This window comes from Heterodontus francisci, chromosome 7 (genome assembly GCF_036365525.1).
Source record: "Heterodontus francisci isolate sHetFra1 chromosome 7, sHetFra1.hap1, whole genome shotgun sequence".
Classification (NCBI taxonomy): Eukaryota; Metazoa; Chordata; class Chondrichthyes; order Heterodontiformes; family Heterodontidae; genus Heterodontus; species Heterodontus francisci.
Genome location: NC_090377.1, coordinates 130,561,135 through 130,578,041, shown reverse-complemented (window position 1 = coordinate 130,578,041; position 16,907 = coordinate 130,561,135). Strand labels below are relative to the sequence as shown.

Below are 16,907 nucleotides of genomic sequence, written 5' to 3'. Positions count from 1 at the left end.
TATAACAGAAGGTCATCAATGTTGCCGAGCACCATCTCGCCTATAGTCAGGAGAACTCTATGCACCCTCAGGACGCCCCTGACTTTTGTATTCGGTGACTGCTGATCAGGAGGCATACCATCTGGGTCTACCTTTCGACTCAACTTGCCAGACTCAAGCAGGTCATTGAAATGTTTTCTGCACTGGACTCAGTTCCTCCTCACTGTACTGGAGAGGGACATTATAAATCCAGCCTATGGTTAGGGGCCTACACTTACCTGGGAGACCAGAGAGCCAGCGGACCTGCAAGGAAATGCACGGAAGAGTATAAATCCAGTCCGAGGTTCAGGGTTTACATTTACCTGGGAGACCAGAGAAGTAGGCTGCGGCTGTGGCTGGAAGTTGGTGTGCCCTGGGTTTGAAGAAAGAGTGAAAAAAAGAATCTAACAGTGATATCACAGAAAAGTCATAAATTGGTTGGTTGGTGAGTAACTGTGGTTAGGGTTTGTGTGTAAGCAGCTGGAAAATTAGAAAAACGTTCTATTTTCTTTTTTTAAAATAACCCTCAAGTAGCTGCCTTATATGTGGCAAGATTTATTACTGTGAATAAGGTTTAAATTAGTAATTTAAGTGGCTCGTGAGCAGAGGCATTAATTTAAAAAAAAACAATTTAAATAATTAATCAAATAGTTAATTAAAATACAATAAAAATGGCAAAGCAGGTAATGTGTTGTGGCTGCAGTTTGTGGGAGCAGGTGGGCACCAGTGTGATCCATGGAAACCACATCTGCAGCAAGTGTCGGACGTTCGACTCAGAGTCATTGAGCTGGAGGCCGAGCTACAGACACTGTGATGCATCAGGGAGCGGGGAAAGTTACCTGGACACTTTGCACCCCTTCTGATTTGGTCAGTGGTCAGGGACAGGAGAGTGTGACCGCGAGTGAGGCAGGTAAGGGGATCGAGAAGGAAGAGGTAGAGGAGACTTGGCTGCTGCAGTTATCTAATAGGCTTGATGTTCTTGCAGCTTGTATGGATGAGAGCGAGGGCTGCAGGGTGGTTGAGCAAACTGACAATGTCACCGTGGTACAGAAAGCTATTGGGTGGAGAATTGGTATAGGAGGGAAGGCGCAGATTTCTGAGGCATTGGGACCGGTTCTGGGGCAGGTGGGACCTGTACAAGATGGACAGGCTACACCTTAACAGGACTGGAACGAATATCCTTGCAGGGAGATTTGCTAGTGCTGATGGGGAGGGTTTAAACTAGCTTTAACCGAGGGGATGGGAACCCGAGGGGTAGCTCAAATTGGAAGGAAGTAAAGCTGGTAACAGGAGGTAGAAAAGTAGCAAGTGACATTAGAAAGCAGGCAAGACAAAGGTGAGCATCAATTAGGCTTAGAATGCAGAATATCAAGAAGACAAGGTTAAGGCTCTGTACCTGAATGCACACAGCATTCGCAACAAGGTAGGTGATTTAAAGGCCCAAATAGAGGTAAATGGGTATGATCTAATTGCCATAATGGAAATGTGGCTACAAGGTGACCAAGACTGGAAACTGAATATTCAAGGATATTCGGCGTTTAGGAAGGACAGGCAAAAAGGAAAAGGAGGTGGTGTTGCGCTGATAATAAGGGATGGGATCAGTATATTAGTAAGGGAGGATCTCAGATCGGAAGAACAAAATGTGGAATCTGTTTGGGTGGAGCCAAGAAACATGGATTTATAAATAGCAAATCATGTTTGACGAACCTGTTGGAGTTTGCTGAGGATGTTACTAACAGAATTGATAAAGGGGAGTTGGTGGATGTGGTATACTTGGATTTTCAGAAGGCTTTTGATAAAGTCCCCCACAGGAGATTGGTTAGCAAAATAAAAGCTCATGGAATAGGAGGTAATATACTGGCATGGATTAAGGATTGGTTAACAGGCAGAAAACAGAGAGTAGGAATAAACGGGTCATTCCTGCGTTGGCAGGCTTTGACTAGTGGGGTACCGCAGGGCCCCAGCTGTTCAAAATATATATCAATGATTTGGATGGGGGGACCAAATGAAGTATCACCAAGTTCACGAATGACACAAAACTAGGTGGGAATGTGTGTTGTGAGGAAGATGCAAAGTGACTTCAAGGGGATTTGGACAGACTGAGTGAGTGGGCAAGAACATGGCAGATGGAATATAGTGTGGAAAAATGTGAGCTTATCCGCTTTGGTGGGAGGAATAGATGTGCAGAGTATTTCTTAAATGGTAAGAGATTAGAAAGTGTAGATCTACAAAAGGACCTGGGTGTCCTTGTCAATAAGTCACTGAAAGCCAACATGCAGGTGCAACAAGCAATTAGGAAGGCGAATGGTATGTTAGCCTTTATCGCAAGAGGATTTGAGTACAGGAGTTGTGAAGTCTTGCTTCAATTGTTTAGAACATTGGTTAGACCGCACTTGGAGTACTGTGTGCAGTTTTGGTCCCCTTACCTTAGGAAGGATATTATTGCCAGAGAGGGAGTGCAACGAAGGTTCACTAGGCTTGTTTCTGGGATGGTGGGACTATCTTATGAAGAAAAATTGGGGAAACTGGGCCTGTATTCTCTAGAGTTTTGAAGAATAAGAGGGGATCTCATTGAAACCTACAAAATACTTAAAGGGATAGATAGGGTAGATGCAGCTAAGCTGTTTCCCCTGGTTGTGGAGTCTAGAACCAGGGGACACAATTTCAAAATAAAGGGGAAGCCATTTAGGACAGAGATGAGGAGAAATTTCTTTACTCAGAGGGTTGTGAATCTTTGGAATTCTCTACGCCAGAGGGCTGTGGAAGCTCAGTCATTATGTTTAAAGCAGAGATTGACAGATTTCTAAATACAAATGACATAAGGGGATATGGGGATAGTGTGGGAAAAAGGACATTGAAATGGATGATCAGTCATAATCATATTGAATGGCGGGGCAGGTTTGATGGGCTATTTTCCTATGTACGTGATAGTACAGATAGGGCCAAGAGTGAGAGCCCAGAAGGCTGTTACCTGCCTGGTGCCAAAGTTTTGGACATCTGCTCATGGCTGGAGAGGCACTTGAGGTGGGAGGGGGACGATCCAGTTATCATGGTCCACATGGGTGCCAGCAACATAGATAGGACTAGGAAAGAGGTTCTGCATAGAGAGTATGAACAGATAGGGGTTAAATTAAAAAGCAGAACTTCAAAGGTAATAATCTCTGGATTATTACCTGAGCAATGAGCAAATTCGTGTTGGGTAAATAAGATTGGAGAGTTAAATGTGTGTTTCAAAGATTGGTGTGGGAGAAATGGGTTTCGATTCATGGGCCACTGGGGAAAGTGGGAGCGGTACCGCTGGGACGGACTTCAACCGAACCATGCTGGGACCAGTGTTCTGGTGAGTTGTATAACTAGGGTGGTAGAGAGGGCTTTAAAATAAATAGTGGGGTGTGAGGGACCAAGTAAGGGAAGATGTGATAATTTAGAGAGAGAGGAGAAGGCAAGAGAGCAATAAGGGAATTGATAATCTAAGTGTGGCAGGAAGGGACAGAGCATACAAACCTAAGAGTGCGTCAGCAGATAAGACCAGAGGTTGTGAAAATAATAAAAAGACAGATTAAAGGCACTCTATCTGAATGCACGCAACATTTGCAACAAGGTAGATGGATTGACAGCACAAACAGAAGTAAACAGATATGATCTGTAAACCAGGTGGCCTTCTTGCGGGCTGGGAGGGGGGCCTTCCTGATCGGGCATCCAGTGCCCCATGGAGGGCCACCCCTGAAGCCCCAATCGTCCCCAATGCACAACACTCCCCCACTCCCCTAACCGACACCCCTTGCCTCGCCGGAGCCCGGCTGATTGTCCCCAGCGAGGCCCTAAAAACGTAGCTGTCTTCCAGGGCCGACCTTCACCTTGCCTGCGATGGCTGGGTGTAGTCCCAGCAGTGGCCATTGCTCCCGGTGGCGCTGCTGGGACTAAGAAATGTCGGCCCACTGATTGGCCGGCGGCTCCATTAGGCAGAACTTCCTGTTTCAAGGAGGTGGAAGTCCCACCCAAGATCAATTAAGGTCTTGGGGTGCGAAAAACCCCAGCCTGGCTCCCCAGGCCCGGTGGAGGTGGGCTCACCACCATCTTTTCGCCGGTGGGCAGGGTCTCCCGCCCAACAAAATTTCTGGCCATAAAATTAGTTTGGAAAGCTAAGAAACAGCAATGGGGAACAAACATTGGTGGAGTTGTTTATAGGCCATCAAAATAGGTAATGTAGGGCATGGCATAAATCAGAAAATTAGAGGTGCATGTAACAAGGGTAGTACAGTAATCATGGGGGAATTCAATCTACATATAGACTGGATAAACCTAATTAGCACTAATGCTGTGGAGGACACATTTCTGAAATATATACGAGATGCTTTTCTAGAACTGTATGTTGAAGCACCAACTGGAGAATGGGCTATTTTAAATCCGGTATTGTGCAATCAGAAAGGGCTAATTAATAATCTCGTTATAAAGGAACCTCTAGGGAAAAGTGACTACAATATGATAAAATTTTACATTAAGTTTGAAAGTGATATATTTCAATCTGAAACTAAGGTCTTAAATCTAAACAAAGGAAACTACAAAGGTATGAGGGACAAGTTGGCTGTGGTAGATTGGGAAACTACAGTAAAAGGTATGATGGTAGACAGGCAATGGCTAGCATTTAAAGAATTAATACATGGTTTACAACAAATTTACATTCCTTTAGGGCACAAAAACCCAACAGGAAAGGTGATCCAACCATGGCTAACAAGAGAAGTTAAAGAGGCTTATAAAGTTGCCAAAAAATGTAGTAAGTCTGAGGATTGGGAACATTTCAGAATTCAACAAAAGGAGGGCCAAGAAACTGATAAAGAAAGAGAAAATAGGATATGAAAGTAAACCAGCAAGAAACATAAAATGGACTGTAGAAGCAATGGTATGTAAAAAGGAAAGGATTAGCAAAGACAAATGTCGGCCCATTACAGGAAGAGACGGGAATTTACAATGGGGAGTAAGGAAATGGCAGAGAAACCAAATACTTTGTGTCTATCTTCATGGAGGAAGATACAAAAAACCTCCCAGAAATACTAAAGAACCAAGGGACTAATGAGAATGAAGAACTGAAAGAAATTAGTATTTGTAAAAAAGTAGCACTGGAGAAATTAATGGGACTGAAAGTTGATAAGTCCCTGATGATCTACATTTCAGAGTGTTGAAAGAGGTGGCTGTAGAGATAGTGGATGCGTTGGTGATCATCTTCCAAAGTTCTATATATACTGGAATGGTTCCTGAAGATTGGAAGGTAGCAAATGTAACCCACTATTTAAGAAAGGAGAAGAGAGAAAATGGGGAACTACAGACCTGTAGTAGGGAAAATGCTAGAATCTATTATAAAGGATGTTATAACTGGACACTTAGAAAATAATGGTAGGATTGGGTAGAATCAACATGGATTTATGAAAGGGAAATCATGTTTGACGAACCTCTCAGAGTTTTTTGAGGATGTAAGTGGGAACCAGTGAATATGGTGTATTTGGATTTTCAGAAGGCTTTCAATAAGGTCCCACACATGAGGTTAGTAAGCAAAATTAGAACACATGAAATTCGGGATAATATACGAGGAGGGATTGAGAATTGGTTAACGGACAGAAAGCAGAGTAGGAATAAATGGGCCATTATCAGGTTGGCAGGCTGTGATTAGTGGGTAACTGCAAGGATCAGTTCTTGGACCTCAGCTTTCACAATCTATATCAATGATTTGGATGTGGAGAGCAAATGTAATATTTCCAAGTTTGATGATGACACAAAACTAGGTGGAAATGTGAGTTGTGAGGAGGATGCAAAAAGGCTTCAGGGGGATTTAGACAGGCTAGGTGAGTGAGCCTCACCAGGCAGATCGGTCCTTCCCTGTGCCCTGTGCCTGACTGCCATGCACACCCCCCCCGGGGCGCGGAAAGGCCGGTAGCTTTCTCTGGGCGGCCTTTCACTCCCCCCAGCACACCCACTTGCCACTGGTAAAATACCCGTGGAGGCAGGCACGGGCCCTTAAGGGCCTTGATTGGACTCGGGCGGGCGGGCCATTCCACCCGACCGCCATAAAGTCGACCAGAGGTGGGAGCGGGGCAGCTCGGCCTCCCGGAGCCTCCCACTCAATTTTACACCGCCCCCACGCCACTAACTGACCCACTGGGGCGGCATAAAATTCAGCCCAAAGTTCTTATGGGGCTTGACAAGGTCAATACAGAAAGGATGTTTCACCTGGCTGGGGGGGGGGGGGGGGTCTAGAACCAGGGGACAGTCTCAGAATAAGAGGTCGACCATTTAGGACTGAGATGTGGAGGAATTTCTTCACTCAGAGGGTGATGAATCTTTGGAATTCTCTAGCCCAAGAGGGCTGTGGAGGCTCAGTCATTGGGTATGTGCAAGACAGAGATTGATAGATTTCTAGATATTAAAGATATCAAGGGATATGGGGATAGTGCGGGAAAATAGCATTGAGGTAGAAGATCAGCCATGATCTAGTTGAATGGTGGAGCAGGCTCAAAGAGTCAAATGGCCTACTCCTGCTCCTATTTCCTATGTTCCTGTTTCCTAAATACAACTCCTATGCTGCTGACCTCATGAGCTGCCTCCAACCAGGCCTTCTTGGTCAGTTTTGCAGAATTTTATTGCCGCTGGCAGTGAACAAGATCCTTCTCTGTGCTGTCACCACCTCCAGCAGCACCTCAAGTGAGGCGTCTGAAAATTGGGGGATTGCCCTGGCACGGGAGCCCTCTCTACCCCCTGCCCTCTGCTCAGCCTCACCTTCCTTTTTCAGACGAACAGCATCCACAGCAATGGCTGTCACTTGCCCTTCAAATCAGGCCCTCTTCTCCCTTTGTCCTGCCTCCTTCCTGTGTCCGCTGCTGCTAATTGGGCAAATAACATGATTCTGGGCCAATTAACTGGTTTTCCTATTGAAATTGACTTGGGGTTTTACTCTGATTGCTTATGTTTTATATGTATAGTTTTAGTTTAATAGCCCCTTAACTCCCACACAGTTAAACATGAAACTGTAAATGAAAAACACTTTGTTCTTATTCCTGAGGATCCATTGCTCTTCAGGCTCTGTTGGCTGCAACAACACTTTTCTGATTTTTCTCCTGTTTGTGTCAGATGCTTCAAATATATTTAAAGGCATGATCCTTTTAAATATGCAACAGGACCTCTCTCAAAACACCATGCTCCTGTTAAGTACTCACTGGGGCCTCTCCTGATACACCATGTTCCTGTGAAATATGCACCAGGGCCTCTCCTAATACATGTCACTCTTTTAAATATACACTGGGACCTCTCCCGATATATCACTCCTGTTAAGTACTCACTATGGCCTCTCCCAATATGTTCCACTATACTCTCCTCCTGTTATAATACCCATCAGGGCCTCTCCTGATAGACTGCACTGCTGTTAATATTCATCAGGGCCTCACTCGTTATATCATGCTCCAGTTAAATACTCACTGGGCCCTCTCTGTATACCTTGCGCTCCTATTAAATATTCACAGGGGTCTTTCCTGTTATACTGCCCTCCTGTTAAATACTCATTAGGGCCTCTCCCAATAGACAGCGCTCCTGTTAATATTCACCAGGGCTTCCCTCGATACATCATGTCCTTGTACTCAGTGGGCATCTCTTGATATACCATGCTCTTATTAACTGCTCATCGGGGCCTCCCCCAATACAATGGTCTCCTGTTAAGTGCTTGCTCCGGCCTCTTCCTATACACCGCGTTCCTGTTAAATACTCACCACGGCCTCTCTAGATACACTGCACTCCTGTTAGTTGGGCCTCCTGCGTTACATCGTGCTCCTGTTAAATATTCACTGGGGCCTCTGTCAATACACCACGCTCCTGTTAAATATTCACCAAGGCCTCTGCTACTACACCGTGCTCCTATTAAATATTCATCAAGGCCTCTCCAATACACCACAGTCCTGTAAATACTCACTGGAGCCTCTCCTGGTTCAACATGCTCCTGTTAAATACCCACTGGAGCTTCTCCCAATGTGCTCCGATATACTGGCCCCTTTTAAATACAGAGCTTCTCCCAATACACCAAGCCCCTGACAGGTTTTTATCAAGGCCACTCTTGATACACCGTGCTCCTGTTAAATCCTCTCCTGATACACTGTACTCCTTACAAAAACTCATTGGAGCCTTGCTTGATCCACTGCACTCTTTACAAAACTTCCCTGGGACCTTTTCTGATACATTGCGCTCCTGTTAAATATTCACTGGGGTCTTTCCTGCTACACCGTACTTCTGTTAAATACTCATTGGGGTTGTAAGAAAATTATGTTTTATATTTAATCATGGTAATTGTATCAATATTTAACAAGATTGTAGTTAGCTATGACCAGTATATAATCATGTTTCTTATGAGCTCACAGGACACCAGTCTGGTGTATACTGAGCCTTTAATGAAATTGACTGTAATGGCTGCCCCGAGTCAGAGTACCTTGTGGTAGAGGTCACATGACTTTGGCAAGCTAGGAGGCACATTGGTACAGTATTGCATTACTATCCCAAACATTCCCCTTTTCATACAAAAAACCCCCCAAAAATTTGCATGCATTACTGTTGACACTGAGTTGCCCAAGTTATCCACTATGCATATGACTGTTCTCATGCATTAGTAGTTTGTCATTCTTGTCAGTCTCTGCACATGCAGTCATTAAATGGTGCCGGTCTCTTAATGGTGCGCATTGTCGTTGGTTGTTCATCTGGTTGATTATCCTTGTCCTCTTGGCACTACTATGTTGCCATCATATAGCCTCAACCTTACTTTCGAGGGCTTCATTTTTGGATCGCCATGTTGAGCCACTTTACACAGGTCTGTGAAGGTCATGATGTGCATGACTCACCAGTGTCTAGCTGGCACTTTATGTTGACTTGATATTCTCCTTCTGCAGTCATCATTCCAGCAGTCACAAACCATTTATCACCTATCGACCTGACTGAACCAACCTGTTGTATGGTGTACAGTGATTCATCAGAATTTTCAACTGACATCTCTCTGGTGGCCATCTGTACCTACTTGTTGTGCTTCCTTCTAGTCATAAACTTGTGTGCAGAATAATTCAGCTTCTTGCAGTGAGAACATTGCTTTCCCCACACTGTACTTGCCTTATTTTTCTGTGCATGATGTATTCCGCAGGATTTGCATCCTGCTCTTTGTGATCTTTCTGCCCTTTTGGCCTGGAATGTCTGTCCTATCCATACTCGTACCAAGAGGACAAGTTACTCTGAGAGCCCGATGCAATGGCAAGAACAAAGATTTGGCGTTCCAGATCATAGATGGCAGGCAAAAGCCACTCATCTCAGCCGAAGCAAGTCTAAAGCTTGGACTGGTAATCCTCAAAGTACAAAAAGAAATTTGCAATATGTCGCAGCACACTAAACCATTGACCGCGGAACAGATCCTAGAGGAGTACTGGTCTGTCCTGCCATGAATATGCTCTAGCTGCTGATTTACAGCCTCAGTGCTTCTGCACACATCGCTTGCTTTCCTGAGAGTCAGTTTGTCTCAGTAGACGTGCTCTCACTGCGGGATCTCTTATGCCTAATACAATCCTGTCTTTAATTAGATCATCTTTTTGTTGTGCAAATTCACAGGATTCTGTGAGCTGTGTTAGTGCAGTCTCATATTGATCAATGGACTCTTTTCACCTTGGGCCCTAATATTGAACACATACCATTCATAGGTTACGTTCACTTGGGGTTCAAAGTGTGCCTTCAAGGTTTTCAAAATGTTTGCTGTCCATTTTTTATGCTGTTCAGAGAGATTTAGGGTGGAATACACTTTGTAACAGTCTCTCCTCAACAGTGATAAATGTGTAGCTACTCGCAGCTACTCTGGTTTGTTAATTAAATCCGGTGCAATTTCGTAATTTTGCCATTGCGAGCGGAAAAACTGCCAGTTCTTTTTCATATCACCTTTCATTCAGACTGGCGCAAGCAGAGGAAAATTTGCAGCCATTGTCTTATCTTGTGCTTTCAGTTGTTTCTTTGTTCCTTTTCTGTGGCTTCCTATGACTTTTAGCAGTTTTGACCATTCCTGTGCCTTTGTTCCGTAATTATGCTTCTCAACAATTTTTCACCACTCAATCTCAGCCCCACTCTGACACCATGTTACGAGCTCACAGGACGCCAGTCTGGTGTATAGTGCGTCTTTAATGAAACTGACTGTAATGGATGCCCCCAGTCAGAGTACCTCATGGTAGAGGTCACATGACTACGGCAAGCCAGGAGGCACATTGGGACAGTATTGCATTACTATCCCAAACAATGTTAACATCCCATTATGTAGGATTTCACTTTGTATCTGGTAACCACTGGAACTATGGTGCCATGTACCATCTTGTTTGGTTTGTTCTTTCACAATTTTGACACTGGAACCTTGATCAATAAAGGCTCTTATGGTATGGAACCTTGGGCTCTAAGGGATTTTGTGGTGCACGCTGCACCCATCTCGTTTACTATGGACGTTTGGGTCCTAAAGGATCAGATGAAGATGCTTGAAACTGTTACATTTGTGTAACAAACTCAGGTAACCATAAGCATGAACTAAACTGGTTTAGACAGGCTTGTTAATGTTGAGATATGCCCGAGAAAACTTTGTTAATTTCAAATTACTGCTGAATTATCAAGAAACTATGTGGATCATGGTTGATGAATTACCTGTATATGCTCAAACTACTGATAACGGGGAACAGCTTAAACTAATCAAAGCTGTTTGTGCAAAAGATATCATATAAGGTAATGTGTGTGACAGCACGTGTATCGAGCCAAGCTGAATTGGACCACTCATAGAATGACATGCGCCTTCAGAGCCAATCATTGTGTCAAAGCATTGTGCCGGAGGGAACTCTTTCATCTGAAATGGGATAAAAGAACACAGCAAAGGCTGATAGATATTGCAGAGAAGAGGAACATCATATTGGACAGCCTCAGAAACTGCAAGGAAGACAAAGAGAAGGCGAGGCAACGGGGTTCAAACCGAGCAGCATGTTCTGCATCCTCGGTTGATACGAGAAGCCTGCAGAGGCGAATAAATTATCGACTGATTTGTTAAGTTTTACCTTTTTATACATAATAAATTCTTTCAAGTTGTTACGAATTAGTGCTCCTGTTGAGTATTCGCTGGGGCCTCTCTCGATACACTGAGCTCTTTTTAAAAACTCACCAAGGCCTCTCCAGATGTCCTCTGATATAGCTGCTCCTGTTAAATACTCAGCAGGGGCCTTTCTCGATAGATTGCGCTGCTGTTAAATGTTCTCTGTGGCTTCTCCTGATACACCGCTCTCTTTTAATACTCACTTAGGCCTCTCTTGATACATCGCGTTCCTGCTAAATACCCACCAGGGCCTCCCCCCCACTATGCCATGCTCTTATAAATACTCACTGAGGTCTCTCTCAAGACACTGCACTCCTGTTAAATACTCACTGTGACCTCTTTTGAAATACCTTCTTCCTATTAAATACTCATCAGGGCCTTTTCCAATTCACCACACTCCTGTTAAATACTCACCAAGGCTTGTCTCGACACATCGCGCTCTGTTAAATACTCATCGGTGTCTCCCACAATACACTGCACTCCTTCTAAACACTCACCAGAACCTCTCCGAATACACTCCACTCCTGTTAAGTACCCACTGACGCCTCTCCTGATGTGCCCGAATACACTGCGCTCCTTTTAAGTACTCACCAGGACCTCTTCCTACACTCCGTGCTCCTGTTAAATACCCACCAGGGCATCTCCTGATACACTGCACTCCTTACAAAAAACTCACCGGGACCTCTCTTGACAAATTGCGCTCGTTACAAAAACTCCTGATACATAGCGCTCCTGTTGAAAACTCACTGGAGCCTCTCCCAATGTGCTCTGATACACCGTACTCCTGTTAAATATTTACTGCAGTTTTTGCTCATACACTGTACTCCTGTTAAGTACTCACCGAGGTCTCTTCTGATCCATGGTGCTCCTGTTAAATATTCACCAGGGCCTCTCCTGATACACTGCTGTTCTGTTAAATACTCACCAGGGCCTCTCCTGATACTCCGGGCTCCTGTTAAATACACACCGAATCTCTTGGTACACTGCTCTTCTATTAAATACTCATTGGGACCTCTCCAGATGTGCTCTAATATTGCTGCTCCTGTTAAATACTCACCAGGGCCTCTCTCAATCCACTCCTCACCTATTAAATGCTCATTGGGACCTCTCCAAGTGTGCTGTGATATAGCCGCTCCTGTTAAATACTCACCGGGGCTTCTCTCGACGTGATCTGTTTATTTAGTGTTTCATTTCTGCAGAACATTTTGCTGTTGTTATATGAAAGTAAATATGAATGCGACTGAAGGACAGTTTCTCATGCAACAAACAGGGTAAGTCCTGTATTTTAGATTTTTAGGATTTTTGGGCTTTTATTCTGCTTTGTTTTCTTGGGTCTAGTGTAATAAAAATTTGACAGCCTTCTAAATCTCCAATATGGCGGGCATTAAACACACATTCAATATAAGCCAGAAATGTGCCGCCAGCCATATTGGTATTGGAAAAACAGTTGGTGTCTAGGACCCATGCCTAAAACATGCATGAGTCCTGTTGCTTTGCTTCTTCAAATAAGGGACCTAATGCCTGTTTGCTGTCCTCTTTGGGGTGGGGGGACTTCATTCAGAGGAAACCAGGTCTAGGTGCGGCCTATCATGCCATCCTTAAAGGGATCACTGCTACCCTTGAGCCCTGATCACAGTCTCTGCCCTCCTCACCTGAACCTGGCCTCTGCCCCATATGCTCAAATTTCTAAGATGGAAATCCTGCTCCCTTGCTGCCTGGATAGTGCCCTTGTCATATATGGGTAATTTTGTAATGCGCCCAGAGATCAAACAGTAAACTCTTCTTGCTGTATTTCATTTAGCTGGTTATATTATGTACCCTCATGTGAACTTCCTTGACTTTGGAAAATGGTAGAAAAACACTTCAGCAAACCTTGGTGAGGCTGCAAACTGCCCAACAGTTGTATAAAGCAGTAACTGAATAAGTGAACAATAGCAGTGATACACTCTAGGTGTCAGTGTTGGCTCAGTGATAGCAGTCCTGTTACTGAGTTGGAGAGTTGTGACTTTAAACCCCATTCTAGAAATTTCAGCACATGATATAAGTTGACGCTTCAATGCAGTATTGAAAAAATGCTGCACTGTCAGAGGTGCTATCATTCAGGTGACCTGTTTGGTTACTCTTTTGAATGTCGTAGTTCAGTGGCAGTATTTGAAGAGAAGGGGAGTTCTCCTAGTGTTCTGGACAAAATTGATTTGTTAACCAACACAAACCAGCTAAGAACAGATTTTCTAGTAATTATTCTCCTTTCTGTTTGTGACACTCTGCTGCTGTGTTTGCCTACATTTCAATTATATCGATACTTCAGAGGTACGTCATTTGGCTGTAAAGTGCTTTGGACGCCCTGAAGATGTGAAGTAGTCTTTACATAGAATTAATAGAATGTGCAGCACAGAGAGGGAGCAGTCGACCCAAGTCGCTTCCCATCCCTCTTCATCTAACCCTATCAGTACATCCTCCTATACCTTTCTCCCTCATATACTTGTCTAGTTTTTCCTAAAATGCATCTATTCTATTCGCCTCAACTACACCATTTTGTTTCATTCATTCATGGGATGTGAACATCACTGGCATGGCCAGAATTTGTTGTCCATCCCTAATTGCCCTTGAGAAAGGACCAACGAGCTGCCTTCTTTAACCACTGAAGTCCATGTGATGTAGGTAGACATACAGTGTTGTTAGGGAGGGAGTTCCAGCATTTTGACCCAGCGGTGATCAAGGAACGGCAATATATTTCCAAGTTAGAATGATGCATGACTTGGAGGGGAACTGGCAGATGGTGGTGTTCCTCTGTGCCTGCTGCCCTCATCATTCTAGGTGGTAGAGGTCGCAGGTTTGAAAGGTGCTGTCAAAGGAACCTTGGTGGGTTGCTGCAGCGCATCATGTGGAAGATGCACACAGCTGCCACTCTGTGCCTGTGGTGGAGGGCGTGAATGTTGAAGGTGGTGATTGATGTGACAATCAAGCAGGCTGCTTTGTCCTGGATAGTGTCAAACTCTTGAGTGGTGCTGGAGTCACACTCATCGAGGCAAATGGGAAGTATTCCATCACACTCCTGACTTGTGCCTTGTAGATGGTGGACAGGCTATGGGAAGTCAGGAGGTGAGATGCTGCCCACAGAATTGCCAACCTTTGACCTGCTCTTGTCGTCACTGTGTATATGTGGTTGGTCCAGTTAAGTTTCTGGTCAATGTTGATCCCCAGGATGTTTCTTGGTTGGGGATTCAGCAATGGCAATGCTGTTGAATGTCAAGGGGAGCTGCTTAGATTCTCTCTTGTCGGAGATCGTCATTGCCTGGCATTTGTATGGCATGAATGTTACTTGCCACTTATCAGCCTGAGGCTGAATGTTGTCCTGGTCTTGCTGGATCATTATCTGAGGAATGGAACTGAACACTGTGCAATCATGAATGAACATTCCCGCTTCTGACCTAATGATGTGAAGAAGGTCACTGATGAAGCAGCTGAAGATGTTTGGACCTAGGACACTGCCCTGAGAAACTCCTGCAGCGATGTCCTGGGGCTGAGATGGTTGGCCCTCAATAACCACAAGCAGCTTCCTTTGTGCAAGGTATGACTCCAGCCAGTGGAAAATCTTCCCCTTGCTACCGATGACTCCAATTTTACTAGCGCTCCTTGATGTCACACTTGGTCAAATGCTGCCTTGATGTCAAGGGCAATCACTGTGACCGCACCTCTGGAATTCAGATCTTTTGTCCATTTTTGGACTAAGGCTACAATGAGGTCTAGAGCCAAGTGGTCCTGGTGGAACCAGGTGGTAGCGAGTTCCATATTCTAACCACTCTCTTAGTAAAGAAGTTCCTCTTGAATACCTTATTGTACCTTATTTATTGTCTCCCCCACAAAGGGAAACATCTTCTCTGTCTACCTTATTAACCCCTTTCATTATCTTAAGTATCTTTATCAGGTCACCCATTTTTCTTCTTTTATTCTAGATTAAAAGCCCCAGCCTGTTCAGTCTTTCCTGAGAGGTATAACCTCTTAGTTCTGATATTATCTTTGTAAATCTTAGAGTCATAGAGTTATACAGCATAGAAACAGGCCCTTCGGCCCATCGTGTCTGTGCCGGCCGTCAAGCACCTATCTATTCTAATCCCATTTTCCAGCACTTGGCCCGTAACCTTGTATGCTATGGCGTTTCAAGTGCTCATCCAAATACTTCTTAAGTTTTGTGAGGGTTCCTGCCTCTACCACCCCTTCAAGCAGTGTGTTCCAGATTCCAACCACCCTCTGGGTGAAATTTGTTTTCCTCAAATCCCCTCTAAACCTCCTGCCCCTTACCTTAAATCTATGCCCCCTGGTTATTGACCCCTCCGCTAAGGGAAAAAGTTTCTTCCTATCTAAAACCTATCATGCCCCTCATCATTTTGTATACCTCAATCTGGTCTCCTCTCAGCCTTCGCTCCAGCACAGGCAACATCCTGGTGAATCTCCTCTGCACCCTCTCCAGTGCAATCACATCCTTCCTATGGTGTGGTGACCAGAACTGTACACAGTACTCCAGCTGTGGCCTAACTGGCATTTTATACAGCTCCATCATAACCTCCCTGCTCTTATATTCGAATAAAGGCAAGTATCCCATATGCCTTCCTAACCACCTTATCTACCTGTGCTGCTGCCTTCAGTGATCTATGGACAAGTACACCTCTGATCCTCTGTACTTCCTAGGGTCCTACCATCCGTTGTATATTCCCTTGCCTTGTTAGTGCTACCAAAATGCATCACCTCACACTTCTCAGGATTAAATTCCATTTGCCACTGTTCCGCCCATCTTACCAGCCCATCTATATCGTCCTGTAATCTAAGGCTTTCCTCCTCAATATTTACGACACCACCAATTTTCGTGTCATCTGCGAACGTACTGATCATACCTCCTCTTTTCACGTCTAAATCATTAATGTACACGACAAACAGCAAGAGTCCCAGTACTGATCCCTGCGGTACACCACTGGTCACAGGTTTCCACTTGCAAAAACAACCCTCGACCATCACCCTCTGCCTCCTGCCACTAAGGCAATTTTGGATCCAATTTGCCAAATTGCCCTGGATCCATGGGCTCTTAACTTCTTAACCGATCTCTGAGGTGGGACCTTATTAACAGCCTTATTGAAGTCCATGTAGACTACATCAACTGCTTTACCCTCATCTACACATCTGCACCTCCTCGAAAAATTCAATCAAGCTTGTTAGACATGATCTCCCCCTGACAAAGCCATGCTCACTATCCTTGATTAATCCCTGCCTCTCCAAGTGGAGATTAATCCTGTCCCTCTGAATTTTTTCCAATAGTTTCCCTGGCACTGATGTTAGACTCTTTGGCCTGTAATTAGCTGGTTTATCCCTGCTATCCTTCTTGAATAATGGGACCACATTTGCTGTCCTCCACTCCTGTTGTACCTCTCCTGTGGCCAGAGAGGATTTGAAAATTGGTGTCAGAGCCCCTGCTAACTCCTCCCTTGCCTCACATAACAGCTTGGGATACATCGCATCTGCACCTGGGGATTTATCCACTTTAAGCCAGCTAAAACAGCTAATACCTCCTCCCTTTCAATGCTAATTTGTTCAAGTATATCACAATCCCCCTCCCTGATCACTACATCTACATCGATCTTCTCCATAGTGAACGCAGATGAAAATTAATCATTTAAAACCTCTTTTATGCATCTTCTTTGTTACCTCTAGATCTTTTTTATAATATGGAGACCACAGGACTACACACACTACCCCAAATGTGGTCCAACCAAGATTC

At 44.5% G+C, this 16,907-nt stretch overlaps 1 long non-coding RNA gene across 3 annotated transcripts in view; it reads right to left on the bottom strand.

The window, feature by feature from the left end:
• LOC137371790 (uncharacterized) overlaps positions 1-11,870 on the bottom strand; it is a 58,546-nt gene extending 46,676 nt beyond the window's left edge. For 2 of the 3 annotated variants that reach the window (XR_010975286.1, XR_010975288.1), the window contains exon 1: positions 11,814-11,870. This is a non-coding gene — a long non-coding RNA (uncharacterized lncRNA). Of the gene's footprint in view, positions 1-11,728; positions 11,771-11,813 lie in introns of those variants that run through there. The other variant, XR_010975287.1, reaches the window with a different exon arrangement.
• Positions 11,871-16,907: the final 5,037 nt, after the last annotated feature.